Below are 17,327 nucleotides of genomic sequence, written 5' to 3' on the forward strand. Positions count from 1 at the left end.
GGACTTGAAATGCAGAAGACCAGGGTCTGAATTGCAGGTCAGACTCCAGCTCTATATAGCCCTGGAACATGTTGTTTAACCTATGTAGGCCCAAATTTCCCCTTCTTTAAAACAAGTATAATAATGTCTATATTAAGCCTACCTAAGAGTGCTATTGTGAGAAATGAAATATAAGTAGAGTAATAAATAAATGTTAGTTTTTACTGCTATTAGGCAGCTTGGTTAGCTTCTAAATTACTGATTCCAAGTGGAATGAGAAGTCATAACTAACAAAAACTGACTATAAAACATACTCAATCGACTCTTCAAAATTATGTGTTTTCATGAGGTGGAGGTTGAATAACTTAAGAAGATTCCTTAACATGTCAATCACTTTATCTCAAATTCAATGGTAGTCTGATTTATGAATTATTTGTTTAGTAATAAAAGAAAAATTGCTATTTTGTTATGAGGGGAATATTAGCATATTTTAAATTACCATTTAACTTTCTTAATCATTATCAAGGCCTTTTGGCACTTCAATGGATCAATGACCTCGTTGATTTGGGTGTTCGCTCCAATGGTATGGGTCACAACTCCATGGTTTCTCCTACTGTGTAACTCTTGTCTATGTCTTTTCTTAAGTTTCCCTCAGAATATTTCCCTGAAGTGTAACAGGGCTACACTCAGACTGTCCATCTCTTTTGCCTTGATTTTGTTACATAACCAACCAATCCACCTTCTTTCTGGATTATATATGGCCTACTTTGAAATGTACAAAGACAAAAAAAAAATCAAGGCCTTACATTTGATGAAATATCCCAGGTGACATGACACTATAGTCAGTCATATAATCTTGGCTTTAAAAATGGATAATTATAGTTACATGACCTACTTGTAAAGAGAAAGAATAAGCTGCATGGGAAAAAAATTGGGCATTCATGTTAGTCAACAACATTTATTGAGAACCTAATACAGAAAACACATAATTGGGCACTGTGGAGTCTTGGGTACCTTTTTACATTGGTGTCTAAGACAAGAATCAATTCCCTACATTAGCTATTCCTAATTTAATTTTTTTCTCAATAGTGTTAGCTTGCTACTTTCATCACAATAACATTGAACCAATGCTTTATAAAAATTTTTTTTAAGTGAGGCAATTGGGGTTAAGCGACTTGCCCAATGTCACACAGCTAGTGAGTATTATGTATCTGAGGTTGGACCTGAACTCAGGTCCTCCTGACTCCAGAGCCGGTGCTCTATCCACTGTGCCACCTAGCTGCCCAAAAATGTGCTGGTTTTTAAAAATAGCGTTTGTACATTCTCTTTGAATTAAACTTTGTGCCTTATTTCCCATATGGGGTTAAGATTCACAGGAAATCCATAGAACCTAGTCTATTTGATCCCATATATTACCTGAATTATACTTTTACTCACTTAATTTGTTAAGAAATAGCTTCTTTCCATTTAGTGTCAGCATTTTAGTAGGAAATGAGAACTATTTCTCCTTTTCAATGCTTTATTCACAAACCTATAAGTCATATTTTGATGCCCACATGAGGGCTTGAGGTACAAATGTGAGAAGAAACAGTTATTGCAGATTTTTCAAAACCTGATAAATAAGAAAGTTTTTTTCTTTTCATTTTAAACATTAGGATAAGTATATAAAAGGGTATGAGGTGTGAATGTAAGGGAATTATTTTTGGAATTATTTATTTATAAGGATTGTAGATTTAGAACTGAAAGGGACTTCAGAGGTCATTAAATCCAAATCCCTCATTTTACAGATCAGGAAACTGAGGCCTAGAGAAGTTAAGTGACTTGCTCCAGGGTCCCACCAGTAGTAAGTTTCTGGATTCAAACTCAAGTCTTGCTGAATTTCAGCCCAGTGCTCTCTGTGCTACACTATGTTGGCTCCATAGGTGGAAGAGACCTTAGAAATCATCTAACTTAATCAGTTTTACCTTGGAATTACTCCTTTTCTCACTGGAAGAAGAAAATTGCTTAATAATTAGAGACCATAATGATTAGGGTTGGAAAAAGTGTATTTGATAGTATTGATTCTTATAAGTAAGCAGGCAAAGATCAGTGTTGTCTCTGGGAATGGGTATGGGATTGTTAGATTGGAAAACAGAAGAAATATCAGAGTTTTACTTAACAATAATATCCAGTCTTCAATTCAACACAACTAGGTATAAGGGAATAGAAAGACAAAAACTGGACTGCCCCTTTCCTTCTCCCAGGGATGCAATATGCCTATAAATCATGCGATGCTATCTCAGAAGAATCAAAATTGCAGGTGACCCAAAGGGCAATGGAAAGATGAAGTCAGAGTGGGTGCAAGCAGACTCTGGCACATTATCAATGATGAATACTCAAAGTGTCTTGAAATACATAATCCAGAACATGTATGCTTAGAAAAGGAGGTAGACTGGTTATGAACTGAGAACGAGGAATAAAAGATGAATGACATTGACACCCATAAAGAAGGCCACTTTCATGTTCAGTAAGTCCTCTATAGAAGACTGGAAGATTGGGAATAAAGCATTGCATAGCACAAACCACAACTACAACAAACACAACAAACACAACAACAACATGGTTAAGCTGTGATCTATGCCAAAAGGGAGTATCAGCATAAAGAGATCACAGATCCATGGAAATACTCAAGTAAGTACTGACTGCATAGGAAACATATGTTGTTCATTTATTTATTATTTATTTATTTTTTGCCCTACTGGTTAACATGTAAATCACCAAAGTCATTAAATTCACATGACTAATATAATTGAGGGGGGAAATACCCCAACCTGCAAAGAATTTTTCATCTGTAAATACGTTTTTAAAGAAATAAATAAAGTGGCAATGTTGTTAGAAGTTCCTTTTCTGGTATCATTCAAAAATACAAGGTAAGTAATAATCTATCTAATTTAATTCAGGTATAATTTCTTAAAGAGTAACGAGAAAAGACTGAATGTTTTGACTTCAGCCATCCATTTATTTGGTTCAAGACTTAGATCATCCATTTGCCCAAAATCAAATAAACTTGAGCTCAAACAAAGATGAGATCATTCTTATTTTAAAGCTAGAGTCTTGAGGAAGGAAGGGAGATTTGTTTTCAGCATTCCTTGAAAATATTTCAGGAGAATTTCATATTTCTAACCACCTGTCGAATGATGCTCAATTTTCTAATAATGAACCAAGAAAGCTGTTTGGTAACCATGGTGCCTATGCAGTTAGGTCATGGAGAATGCCTACATCTAGTTAAGCAATCCCCAGCTCTTATTTTCTCTCCAGTTTAGTAGGTTTCACTGTCCATGGATCATACTGAACAAAAAGATGTTTAAAACTTTCCATCACCCTTCCCTATAAGTCATCATTGTTTCCTAACCTCTTTGTTACTATTAGCATTACTATCTGGCTGGTCCTTCAAGTCCAGAGCTTTAAAGTCATCATTAACTTGTCTCTTTTCTTTTCCACTACTTTTGATCCATTCCAATTTTTCCTATTTGCTGTTTCTTGAATCTTTTGCCTTGTTCCTCCAGGTACAAACCTTGTGTGAACACTGAACACATGGAACTTAAATTAGTCAAATGGTCTATTGGCCCTGCTCCTTGTCTCCAGTATTTGCCCACTAGCCTCTTTCCCTCAAAAGCTGTCTCTACAATCAGAATGACCTTCTGGAAATATTTTGATCTTACCACTTCAATTTCAGAAACAGTGGCTACTAATTGCCTCTAACATTATAATTAGCTTCTGATTGTGGACTTTAAAGATTCAGGATCATGGGTTTTGAGGTGGAAATGCCCTGAGAGATCACCTAGGGCTAATTCATTTTTGGGGGGACAAAGCCTTGAATGGGAAAAGGGATTATAAAAATTTGATGGACCAAATTGAATTGTGACAGAATGAAGGATTTCAGGAGAGTATTGAAAGGCAAATAATAATAGCGTCCCAATTTATATAGCTTTAAAAAAGCATTCTCTTCACCAAAACCCTGTAAGGTAGTTTAACTTAAAGCATGGGGCAGTGGAAAGAGTTCAGGATTGATTGGAAGTTAGAGGATTTGTGTTATTCTTGGCTCTGCTACTTACTAGCTGGTTGATGTTGGGCAAATCTGGCTCTTTGAGTTGTACCAGATGATCTCAAAGGTTGCTTCCATAGCAGGTTCTGAATTCCCAAGATCCCTGTTTTACCAATATGGGAATAAAGGCTCAGAGAGGGCTAGTGACTTGAACAAAGTCACTCAGTAAGATTAGCAGTGGATCCATGAGGTGAAGTCAGCTCTTCTGACTCCCTGTCTAGTACTCAGTATGTTCTACCAAGGTTGATTTTTGAGTCCTCATTTCACAAAGCCAAAAGTGAACAGGTACAATCAAGGCATTATAGGTACCTTTTTATATAAGGTGATGATGCCAGTGGGAGAAGAGGGATGGTAAAAATTGTGATTCTTTTCCAAGACACATCTGAGGAGGGGAGGAGAAGCATTTGGAAGTGGAGAGAGGTCCCAGCTTGTAGTTAGAAGGTCTTAGGATTAAGTCAAAGCTTTACCACTTACCAGTGGTATGGCCTTGGGCAAGTCATTTCTCTTAACCTGAGCTATCATCAGTATCACCATCTGAAAATGGACAGACTAATACTTCTGCTCTCTGTCTCCTGGGGTTTTTGTCAGGAAAGTGCTTGGTAAGTCTCAAAGTGTCACAGAAATATGAGCTCTTATTATTATTATCACTGGTATTCTTCCCTTTTTTAATTAAATTTGTTTCTGAACTAATGCTTGCTTAAGAGATAATGTGAATTAACAGTTCTTGGGATTTGAGCATAATTCAATCATAAATCCATGAACTGTATTACTTTGTGATTTTGTTTTAGAGGGAAAAGGACAATTTTAAGGAAAAAGCATACAAGTCCATTCCTATTATGTACACATCGATACATCAAGAACCTATGATCTGTGCGTTTAAAATAACTTCTCTGCATCTAAATGATAAATGGCATAAATGTGGTTGTCCAGGGCATATGTTTTACTGTTACATGGCTCAACAGTGATGCTGGCTCCCGAAATTCATTTTCCGTGAGTGTAGCTGGATTATGACTCATCCTGCTAGACTAGCTACAGCAAGGGCTTGTGGCCATACGGTGCCCTTTTCCCTGGGGGCCTCATGGTGCCAACTCAGATATTGTTTAAGCTATTCGATCTGCAATGCAGCACCAGCTGCACTGTTTATCTGCTCCCAAGATTCATTTCTAGACAATTCCCCAGACTGTTGAGGGACATGCTGCCATGTAACTTATTCAGGAGCAGTGAGAGGGTGTGTTTGCATGTGTGCATGTGTGTGTGCTGCGTGTTCATGCATATGTGGAAGGGAGGGGGCTTGAGGGGAAGGAGGGAGGGAAGCTTGGAACCCCAAAGGAGAAGGAAGGTGTAGTTCATTTTAATGGCTTTATGAGCAAAGGGAAAGTAATCTGATTTGCTTGGCCCTTCCTCATTGTACCTTAAAAATATCAACCCCCAAAGGGTAAGGCAAGGTGATAAGCTTGCCTTTCTGCACCAAAAAGCTTAATAGGGAGGTTAGAGGGAAGCCTTTTCATCACCAGGGAGAAATCATTTTCTTAGCAAGCCAAATGGTGCTAGACGTTTACATTCTGAGACAAGAAGAGAGATAAGAAGATGTCTTCTGCAGATGCAATTCTTATGAATCTCACTCATTGAGCAACTAATGTCACTGAATGAGAATAAAAATGCTTCAGTCAAGTTCTCTGCCTTCTTATTCCTAACTCAATTATCACTCTCTCTTTCCTAACTCCATAATGGCCAATACCTACCTCTTATATTACACTGAGACCTCTGATCTTTAAATATGGTAAGCTCTGTGATTGTCTTTCTATTCTGTAGCGCTTGTACACAGTAGGCACTTAAGAAATGATAATTAAATTACACATTTTGGGGAGGGGGTGATGTAGGGGCGCAATTGAATGACTGGGTAAATAAAAATCAAAAAGAGATTTAAAAGTAAGAAGTTCCAAAGGGAACCAGATGGTAATCAGCAAAGCAAAGATGGCTATGTTTTCCTTCTCCTTATTCAATTTAATTCAATATGCATTAATAATTGCCTACTATGTCTAAGGTTTTGTGGTAGGCAATAAAAGCAGTACTGGCTTAACATGAATAAAAACATATTTCAAACAATTTAATATTCTACTAAAGGGAGATAATAGATTTTTTTTCAAGCTAAAGAGAAGCCAGAACAAATGAAACCCCAAAAGAGTAGAGAAAAGTAATGAGAGAAGTGAGCAAAAAAATCAGATAATCAACCAACAAAAACCAAACCAATAAAACAAAAAGAGTCTGTGCTCATGGAAAAATAAGAATGAAACAGTAAAATCATGAACTAAATAGCCCCTGGTTATTCTTCTAAAATGTCAGCACTAGTCCATAATAGTACTGTAGAAATATTTTAGCTCCGGAGTCATAGGACTTGGGTTCAAATGCTGCCCCTGAGGATTATTATCTGTATGACCTTGAACTTACTCATTTAGTCACCATAACCCTCAGTTTCTTCAGCTGTAAGCATTAAAAATAAAAATAAATAAATAATTAAATAATTGAATAAAATAGCAAATAAATTTAATAAATACATGAATAAGAATAGATAAAAAAAATTAAAATAAAAAAAAATAGCTTCTGACTTTCCTTTCTGCTCCCAATCTATAATTTTATAATCCTATGAACAAGAAATCAATTAGCAAACCAAATACTACCAGGAGGTATAAAGTAATTTTCTACCAAAACATCTGAATTATTGATGGCTGAAAATAATAGTGATTAGAATTGTTCGTTTTGTCATGGACAGAAGCAGAACAATATATATATATATAGGTTATGAATGGGACACATTTAGGCTTGATGTCGGGAAGAAATGATCTAACAATCAGAGCTGTCCATAAGTGGAACGAGCTGCCTTGTAATAGCAGGTTCCTTCCTCTTTGTGGGTCTGTAAGGAGTGGCTATGAATGACCACCTACAATGGGAATTCCTTTTCTGGTGTGGGTTTGACCTGGATCACCACTGAGTTTCCTTTCCACTAGGTAATTCTGTCATTTTTAATGACAGCCTTTGTGAACCATCTGAAGAAAGCCTATTAAAATCCAGGATACGCCATTCTTAATAGTTCAAGGTAAAACTGTAATATAATAAGATTATTTTTTGTGGATTACATGAATTTAGTCTCAGTGTCCAAGGATCACAAATTCTCTTAGCATGTGTTGGAACTGACCTGTATTAATAGTAATCTTAATTAAAAAAAAATCATCCGGGGATGGGATATTCATATTCCTTACAAACAGAAATATATGGCAGTGGCTTAGCTCCAAGGAATAAAACAAAATCATTCTCTTTTACTGATGCAGCCTTTAGGTCTTTGGGTCTTATTTAACCCATCTGGAAGAACCAGGCTTCACCGAAGCTGCTATTAGGGATTATTGACTTTATGAATCTCTTGCTCTCTCATCAGACCTTATTTTTCTTGTCAAGACTTACAATGCTTGACAAGGTTTAGGCATCTGGGTGATGCAGTGAATAGAAGACTGGCCCTGGATTCAGAAAGATCCAAGTTCCAGTACAACCTCAGACGCTTACTAGCTAAGCCGCCCTGAGCAAGTCACTTAACCCTTGTATGCCTCAGTTTCCTCAATCATAAAATAGAGATAAAATCAGCACCTATCTCCCAGGGTTTTTTGTAAGGACCTAATGAGTGCTTAGCACAATACCTAGCATACAGTAGGTGCTTAATAAATGTTTATACCCCTCCCACTTTCCTCCTTCCATTTGATTCTTATTGGGAAGTGACAATCCATGAATTGGGCCTAGGTTTACCCTGCTCGATGAATGAAGATTCCTACCCTTACTTGTTCCATACACATCTATACCTCATTAGGGGTGAAAGAGCTAATTATTTATCATAACCTTCGCCTAATCTAATGCTAAACACTGAGCTCTTGTTCATTTTATTGGCCAACAGAAAAAAAATTACCAAAACCCAAAAAACAACGCATGTTGATAACTGAGGGCTATACATAGAGATCTGGTCTTTTGGCATTAGAGCTGAGAGAAGAGAATGCAAACACTACAAAAATAAACCTTATTTAACTTCTCTTGTCCTATTTATCCATATCTTTTCTCACTTTCCCCAAATTCTTTGGGCACCTGGCTTTCAGAGGGAAAAAAATGGAAAAGATCTTCCTTTTTTTTTCTCCTCAACAAAGTCAGGCTCTGAACCTGCACACAGAGAGAGTTTGTTTTTCTGCAGATCCTTCCTTGAATGCTAAATAACTCCAGACTACATGCTCTGTCTCTCAGTGGAGCTCGGGGAGAAATCTCAACTCGAGCAGTGAGTGGTTGGCATGGTAACAGAGAAAAGGAAATCTGCAGTTTCTAGAATTGCTGGAGTTGTTTATGAGAGAAAGAGAGGGAGAGGGAGAGGGAGAGGGAGAAGGAGGAGGGGGAGAGACAGAGAGATGGGAGAGAGAGAGAGAGAGAGAGAGAGAGAGAGAGAGAGAGAGAAGAGAGAGAGAGAGAGAGAAGAGAGAAAGAAAGAGAAAGGAGGAGAGAGACAGAGACAGAGAGAGAGACAGAGAGAGAGAGAGGGAGAAAGGGAGAGAGAGAGAGAGAGAGAGACAGAGAGAGAGACAGAGAGAGAGAGAGAGAGGGAGAAAGGGAGAGAGAGAGAGAGAGAGAGAGAGAGAGAGAGACAGAGAGAGAGGGAGAGGGAGGAGGGGGAGAGACAGAGAGATGGGGGAGAGAGAGAAAACAGCAGGGAGAGAGAGACAGACAAAGAGAGACAGAGAAAGGAACAGAGACGGAGGAACACACAGATTTTTCTTGTATTCATTCCATTTCGCACAGAAAGATTACTGCATATGATGTATAACATAATAAATACACATACCCACTTTTAACATTATGTACACCTTACTGACAAATCTAAAAGCTTGTCTTAAAGCACAGTTAGGGATGTTGAAAGGGATGGAGAGGGAGACCAGATTTGGGTCTGGGAAAAGAGCAGAGTGTGATGGGAATTATGGCAGCACTCAGAGCTCTTCACTTGTGCATGATGCCCATCTTATTCCCAAGTTTTTCTAGAATTTTGAATTTGTAATTTTATCTAATGGCACATTTACATGTGATTATTATCACCTAATTCCCAGCCATCTCTACACCGTACCCATGTGTGCTTGCCTCCAGCATTCGAGCTCTTCTTCGTGCGTTATTTTCCCTTGCCAGAATGTAAGCTCCTTGAGGTCAGGGAATCTCTTGCTTGTTACATTTGTATCACCAGTGCTCATCACAGTGCCTGGTATGGAGTAGGCTCTTGATAAGTGCTGCCTCTTTCTCCCACCTCCCCCTGGCCTCTCTTTCTGTCTCTCTCTAATTTGTCTATCCAACCATCTAAATATATTAGTTATTTGAAGGCCCAAATGCAGAAAGTTGTCGTAGAGAGACACAAACCTCTACACGTTAGCACTGAAAATGATGATTAATTATTACAGAAATATATGTACAACTTTAAGTTTTGCAAATAGCCTTAGATACATGACTTCATTTGAACTTTACCACTCTTTGAGTTAAGTACCATAATTATCATCTTCATTTCATAGATAAGGAAACTCTGGCTTGGAGACTTAAGTGATTTTCCCAGAGTGACACAGGCAGTAAGTGTCAGATGTGGGATTTGAATACAGGTCCTCTTGAATCCACATCCAATACTCTAGCCAGTATACCAAAGCAGGTGGGGGAACCTATCTGGAACTCATTCAAGAAGCAAGAAATAGCTAAGAAGGTTTCGAAGCAGCTCTAAGCAAAAGACCATGCCCTAAAGGTTGTAGTCAGAGGACACCATTTCAGACCCCCCTTTTTTTTTTTTTGCAACTTATTTACTTATATTTTACATATAATTCTAACAAGCTTGTTTAGGGAATTAGGGAAAAGTCTTTAGCTGTTACAAAGAATTTACCATAAAGAATATCTTTACATGACATAAAACATAGCCAAGTTTCTACTTTGTTAGTTGCTACGACCCCATAACTATAATTACATTGGTGAAGAGTGAGTGAGGAAGCAAAGACATAGTATGAGGATATTATGATGAAACAAGGGGACATTTAGAAGAGGCAGGTGATTTCTGTGACGTTGTGAAATATCAGTTGTTGATCTAACTAAACCCAAATCAACCAAAGTCATTTCATCCGTTGTACTTTCTGAGAGGTGGGCACTGTCTACTCTATCTCCTGTCTAATTTTAAGGCTCATTCAAAGAATGAATAATAGTAAAGTAGTAAATCATGGTAGCCCAAAACATCAAAACATTGTCTTTAAATGCTTCAATGCCTCTACAGCTATAAACATCTCAGAACCGCCTCCTTCCTTTCTCCCATCACATTGAAATGTGGAACTAGCATTCTGGACTTCTGTCATTTTGAAACACAAACTAACATGACATTCTACTTGAACAGAAGATAAGAATAAATTGGCCTCTGCTTGAAATTGGTATGGTTGGCTGTGTGGTTCCAGTCTTGGCAGTGGGCTCTACTGGAAAAATCCAAAGTAAACCAAACCAGACCAAAACATTGGATTTTAGTATTGGCTAAAGCCTCACCCAGGACTAGCTGTATGACCTTGGGAAGGTGCCTTTACCTCTCTGGGCCTCAGTTACCTAATCTGTAAAATGAAAGAGTTTAACTAGAAATTCTTACAGTTCTAGCAAGCTCAATGATTCGATTTCCTCCCTACCTGCTTCCATGTTTTTAAAAAAATAACAATACCTATGACTAAAAAGAACCAGCATTTTCCTAAATTCAGGGTTTCCCAATTGGGTGCAAAAATCTTTCTAGGAAGACCGAAAATATAATGGCTCAGGGGAGAACAGATTTAGAGCTGGAAGGGGTTATATAGACCATCTAGTCTAAAGCCTCCATTTTACAGATGAGAAAACTGAGGGCTAGAGCCTAAGGTCACACAGGCAATAAATAAGTCTCAGGGCTGTGATTGAAACCCAAGTCTCTGAATCAAAATTCAGTGTTTTTTTCCTATTACATTCTGCTGCTTCCCTCAGTCTTTCCCATGCAGTTTTTCGGCACCAACGATTTTCCCTTACTCATACAACCCCCTCTTCCCTCTGCTCCTTCTGCGGTGGCAGCTTGGCTCTGATATACACACATTCCTACCAGCGTGATATTACGACAGTGACTCTACTTTCCCATGCCCCTCTCACATACAAGCTTATTTGGACTGGACATCCTTGAATATATTACATCCATCCACGTACCCACACACACCACTTATACAGCCCTTTACCTGTGCAGGCCCTCTGTTTCTCTGTTTGTTTTTTGCCTGTGTCTCTGCCTCCTTCTGTCTTTGTCTCTGTTTTTTTCCCTCTGTCTCTTTCCCTCAGCCTTTCACCTTCTCCTTTCCTCTCTCTCAGTTTCTCTGTCACACACACACCCACACCCACACCCACACCCCCACACACACCAACACACTCACCTTTATTTGTGTAGAGATGTCCTCTGTTTTTCTTTCCCCCTCTGCTTCTTTCTGTCTCTGTGTTTCTGTCTCTGCCTCTGAATGTCTCCCTCCCTCCCTCTGTTCCTCCTTCCCTCCCTCCATCTCCTTTCCTTTCTGTTTCTCTGTCTGTCACACCTACACACACATACACGGTCCTCCCCTGCCCCTCCCCCCCCTTTAGCTGTGCAGGTAGGCCCTATCTCTTTTCTCTCACTCTCTGTTTTTTTATCCCTCTATATTTATTTCTTTATCTCTCTCTCTCTCTCTCTGCCTCCCTCCTTCTCTCCTCCTTCCTCATTCTCTGTTTCTCTGTCTCTTTGTCATTCATGCACCCCCACAGACTCCTTTACCCATGTAGGAATGTCTTATGTATCTGTCTCTCACTGCGTCTGTCTATCTCTGTCTCTGTTTCTCTGTCTTTTCCCCCTTCCCTCCCTCTCTATATCTCTGTTTCTCTACCACTCTCCCCCTCTCACCCTTTTATCTGTGTAGGGATGTCTTCTGTCTCTGTTTCTGTCTATCTGTTTCCGCCTCTGTCTCTGTCCTTTCTTCTCCCCCCCGCCCCATTTCTTTGTCTGTTTCTCTCACACACACCTCTTTACCTATGCCATAATGTCTCCCTCTTCTCTCTCTCTCTCTCCCCCTCTCCTTTTTCCTCCCAACTCTATTGGAAATTAAACTATTTTCTTCCTGTTGGGAAAGAATGAATAATCTACATGTTCAACATGGCTGAGAAGTGTCTATATGACAACTACATTCTGCAGGCTGGCTAAGCACAACAGAAAGGATATATGTCTGTACAGGCAATCTCTGGCTTATTTATATGCAGTGTAAGTACGTGCTTCCCACACAGATGGTTGTCTGGGACTGTCTGGTGCCCACAGGAATTCCTCTTCCCTTACCCCTGCTACCACTTCCTTCCTCATGTCCTTCCACTTCCCTCTCTAAAGCTGCCTACTGCTCCTTGACAATCCCCAATCTCTGCTTCTCCACATCTCAAGGCCAACTCAAAGCAGCAGATTTATGACTCTGGGTATACCACTTAATCCTTCAGTGCCCAAAGCAATTCTCTAAAATCGTAAGTTGTAAACATTTGTTCACCTACATTGGTAGATCATTGGTAGATCTCCATTGGTAGAGTTTCCTCAATGGAATTGCTTACTCTGATGAAATCTTAGGTTTAGACTCCTCCCCACATATCAGTTTCTATCTATCTATCTATCTATCTATCTATCTATCTATCTATCTATCTATCTAATCTATCTATCTATCTATAGCAGCGATGTCAAAATCAGACAGAAATGAATTCCTGCAGGCTACATATTGAATTAGAAAACCACAGATTACTATCTATGTTGGATTGCATTTTTATTTATTTTGAATTACATCTTAATCTGGTTGGCCTGCACTCAGGAGTTTTATAGTCTGTAGCTGCAATTTTGTCACCTCTTATCTAGATATCTTTACATATGAATGGCAATTGAGGCACAGGGAATTTTACTAATTTATTCTGAATCTTGTGGCAAACTAGTGGGCAGGACATTTGGCAATTAAAATCAACTCTCTATGTGTATATACCCACAAACATATGTGTATCTAGGCATCTCAACTTCATTCAAAGTGTATTTTAGCAATCCCTAAGTAATAGTAAAACTAAGGCAAAAATAAGCCAGAATGATTTCCTCTAGATTTTGGTAGGTCACCAGTGGCAGAATCAGAAAGTCATGTGACTTCTGTACCATCCTTGGTTGCTCTGCCTCCCATTCTTCTTTGGAGAAATCTTGGATCTCGACTAGAGATGGCTGATAGGACCAGGATCACTGGTCCATCAGTAATAATGTCTTCATTTTCAAAAAAGAAGGAAAATGGTTCCAGAAGCTATAGACCAGTTGGCTTGAGTCTGTTCCCCAGAAAAAATTCAAAATGTTTCATGAACCAGATTATTTGTGAGCACTCAGAAAGGGGAAGTAGCAATAACTAAGGGCTAGAATGAATTTACTTAAAACAAGTGAAGCAAAATTAACTCTATTTCCAATTTTTTTTGGATAAAGTTACTAAATTAGTAGGTAGGATGAATGTTGCAGAAACAGTAGATTTCAGTAACGCATTTCACAATCCCTCAAGACATAGAGATGTGGGCTAGTTGAGAGCAGAGATTGATGGATCCACAAGTTACCTGTGCTCTCCTCTTCCAGAATTTTATTAATGGATGAAGACAGAGAAGGCATGCTTATTACAGAGAACTGAGATACAAAAGATATTCAATATGCTGCAAAAATGCACCTAAAATTACAAGATGAAATTTAATATGTACGTAGGCATACACACACACACACACACATAAATATACAACACATACATACATATGCATATATACTTATACACATATATACATACACACCCACATATATACACGCATTTATATACTGGGTAGGGGGGAAGACTATGTGTAAAGGATAGGAAAGAATTGACAATAGTAGTTATTCTGAATTTTAATTGACAAATGTCAAATGTGGCAATCTGGTATAGTGGAAAGAATGCTGGATTTTGAATCAAAATAAAATGATTTTAATTCTGGTACTTCTTGTTTACTAACTATGTGACTTTGGGCTGGCCACTTCCCCTTTCTGTGGTTTGGTGTCCTCATCAATAAAAAGAAGAAGTTGGTCAAAATAATCTCGAAGATCCCGTCAAACTCTAAAAGCAATGCTCCTATAAACAACATAAATTACTGACAAAAAAATTAATGCCACTTTAGGTTGTCCTAGTAAAACTATAGTACCTAGAAAAGGGTATTGGAATCTATCTTGATCAAGCCACATACATAATATTGTTATGAGAAATACATCTAAAGTAGACCAACCAGGCTTGATTCCTTTACCCCAAGGTAGTGGTTTGTGTGTGTGTGTGTGTGTGTGTGTGTGGGTGTGTGAAGGCGAGATGATAAGAGAAAAAAGCTAGAATGACTGCTGAATTGAAAAGATGGCACCATAAGGCACCAAAGGAATTGTACCTATGCAGATATCCAGTTTGGGTATGACTTGATCATGCTTAGTATATTCAGATTTGTAGAGCTTTAGTTTAGACTTGCTTGTTTCATTTGTAAGCATGCACAAGAAATTTGAATCTAAAGGCATACAACCTTCATGGCAACATGCATGACTGCCTGCAGTCCTGAACAGAGATATCAATTCCTGAGTTGGAGGCTGGCCATCAAGACAGGGACCCAGGAAGTGACTACACTGCTGATTCTCCTTATGAAGCCTTTCACCTGAGCTTGTTGTATTGAGTAAATTCACCCAATACTATGAATCAGAATCCCCAATAAAGCAATCTCTTCAAAGCAAACTGACATACCTTTAGAGGGGGGTGACTGGGATAATGAGGGGTATTGAAACCATTCATTTGAGAAATCCTTGAAGGAATGCAAGATGTTTAGTTTAGGTAGGGGAAAAAGGCTTGGGGTAGGGAGATATAGTTCTGTTCAAATATTTGAAGGGCTGTCAGGTCAAAGATAGAGTAAGATTTTTTTTTTTTAAATTTCAGAGAACTGAACTAGGACCAATAACTCAAAGTCAGGGAGAGGCTGATTTTCCCTTAGTACAAGGCAGAAAAAACCCACCAATTTTTTAAAAGACAAATAGAGCTGTCTGAAAACAGAATGGATTGCATTGTGTGGAATGATATAACTGCCCCTTGAAGTTTTCAAAGCAGAAGCTGTCAGAAATGTTGTAGAGCAGATTTTATCATGGAGAGGAAGAATACTAGGTGTTGTCTTATCCAGTTCTACAACTGGTCTCTCTGTTTCCAATCTCATCCTTCCCCAATCCATTCTTCACACAGCTGCCAAATTGCTATTCCAAAACAGAGAGATCTGATCATGTAACTCACTCACTCAAGAAGCTTCCGTGGCTCTTTATGGCCTCTAGAATACATATGAACTTCTCCTTTCATCATTTAAACCCCTTCACAATCTCCAACTTCTCTTTCCGGATGATTTCATGACTTCTCCTCACACACTCTACAACCCAGCCAAATTAACTTACTTGTTAGGAATTCATACATGAGATTCCATATCTCACTTTTGGACTCTAGCATAAACAGTTGGTTTTCCTGTCTTACAATACTCTTCTTTCCTCACCTCCACTTCTTACAAACCTGACCTTTCATGGCTTAGCTCAAGTACAGCCTTTTACTAGAACTATTTTACCTATCTATATAGATATCTATATAGATCTGTATAGATACATATCTCTCTCTTTCTCTCCTTCCTACTTTTTCTCTTCTCCCTCTCCTCTCTCTCTCTCTCTCTCTCTCTCTCTCTCTCTCTCTCTCTCTCTCTCTCTCTCTCTCTCTCTCTCTCTCTCTCTCTACTTTCTCTCTCTGTCTCTGTTTCTCTCTCTACTTTCTCTGTCTGTCTGTCTCTCTCTCTCCTCTGTCTCTCTCCTTTCTGTCTCTCCCTATCTATATATAATGTATGTTGCATTTTTCATTAACTTATCAATGTTTTCCCCAGTTGAATGTAAGCTCCTTGAGGACACAGAATCAAAATAGGCCCACCCAAGATCCTTCTAACAACAGCCATGATCTCATGATGCTAGGTGTATATATATACTTACAATAAGTAAATGAAAATATATCTGATCTGTTGTTCCTCTGATGCCATTCTTCCTCCTCCAAACTAACCTGTACACCCCCATCTCTGTCCCTTTGCACATGCTTTTCTATCTGTCTATCCCTCTATCTTCACTTACTGAAATTCTACTCACATTCTATCTTTGTTCAAATGTCCATGCATTGTGTAATACCATGCCCAATCATCCCAGTAAAAAGAGATGTCTTGCTTTTCTGCTCTCCTATTATATTCATTCTATGCTATTCATATAATTATTACCCCAGAATGGACTTTCATCATGGTTACACATGTTCATGTCTTATTTGGGAGAGGCATCAAGGTATAGTGATTAGGGCAGTTGACTTGGGGTCAGGAAGACATGGGTTTAAATACTGACTTAGAAACTGACTAACCTGGTGGATCTGGTTGAGCCAATTTGCTTCTCTGTGACTCAGTTTCCTTATATATTAATTAAGGGCTTGTACTCGATGGTTTTTAGGGCCCTGTATTAGGACTCTACATCTATAATTCTGTGATCTCTCCTAGTAGACAGTAAGCTCCCTGGGAGCAGGGAATGTATCTTGTTCGTGGCTTAGCACTAAGCAGGTAGATGCTCAAAAACTGTGGAATGAATGATAAGATGCTCTGTAGGGGATGGTGTGTGTGTGTGTGCGTGTGTGTGCGTGTGTGTGTGTGTGTGTGTGTGTGTGTGTGTGTGTGTGCGTGCTTTCTCTCTACTTGGAATGTAACTGATCTTCCTTTTCTTCTGTATTTTCCCCACATTACCAAGTATAGTGCTTCTTACCCAGAACGTACTCAATAAATTCTAGTGACTGTTCTAATAACCACAGAGAATAGTATATTATAGGTACAGGATAATGGTCAGGAGAAGCAAATTCTCTTTCTATTGCATGCCTGGGGTTTGTTTAATTTTTTTTAGAATAGCGCCTATGCAAGTTACTATACAAGTAACTGAGTGGGCTCTGAAATAATAGTATGAATAATAGCTCACAATTACATAGCACTTTAAGGTTGGCATACCACTTTACATATATTATCTCATTTGATCTCATTTGGAATTCAGATTGGGCCCCAATCTAGTAATTATTCCAGACTTACCTGTTATGGGTATAGGTGTGGATTATCACTAAAGCAGCTGTTAATAATATTT

At 38.6% G+C, this 17,327-nt stretch overlaps 1 protein-coding gene across 17 annotated transcripts in view; it reads right to left on the reverse strand.

Moving 5' to 3' along the window:
• MAP2 (microtubule associated protein 2) overlaps nucleotides 1-17,327 on the reverse strand; it is a 372,733-nt gene that overhangs the window by 83,688 nt on the left and 271,718 nt on the right. Inside the window, exon 1 of one of the 17 annotated variants that reach the window (XM_078147430.1) lies at nucleotides 11,521-11,663. The exons of the other annotated variants lie outside the window; for them this stretch is intronic. The gene's annotated coding sequence lies outside the window, so the exon portion shown is untranslated. Of the gene's footprint in view, nucleotides 1-11,520; nucleotides 11,664-17,327 lie in introns of those variants that run through there. 17 annotated transcript variants of the gene reach the window in all.

The sequence above is a fragment of the Phascolarctos cinereus genome, unplaced genomic scaffold (assembly GCF_003287225.1).
Source record: "Phascolarctos cinereus isolate Bilbo 61053 unplaced genomic scaffold, phaCin_HiC Scaffold_7;HRSCAF=346, whole genome shotgun sequence".
Classification (NCBI taxonomy): domain Eukaryota; kingdom Metazoa; phylum Chordata; class Mammalia; order Diprotodontia; family Phascolarctidae; genus Phascolarctos; species Phascolarctos cinereus.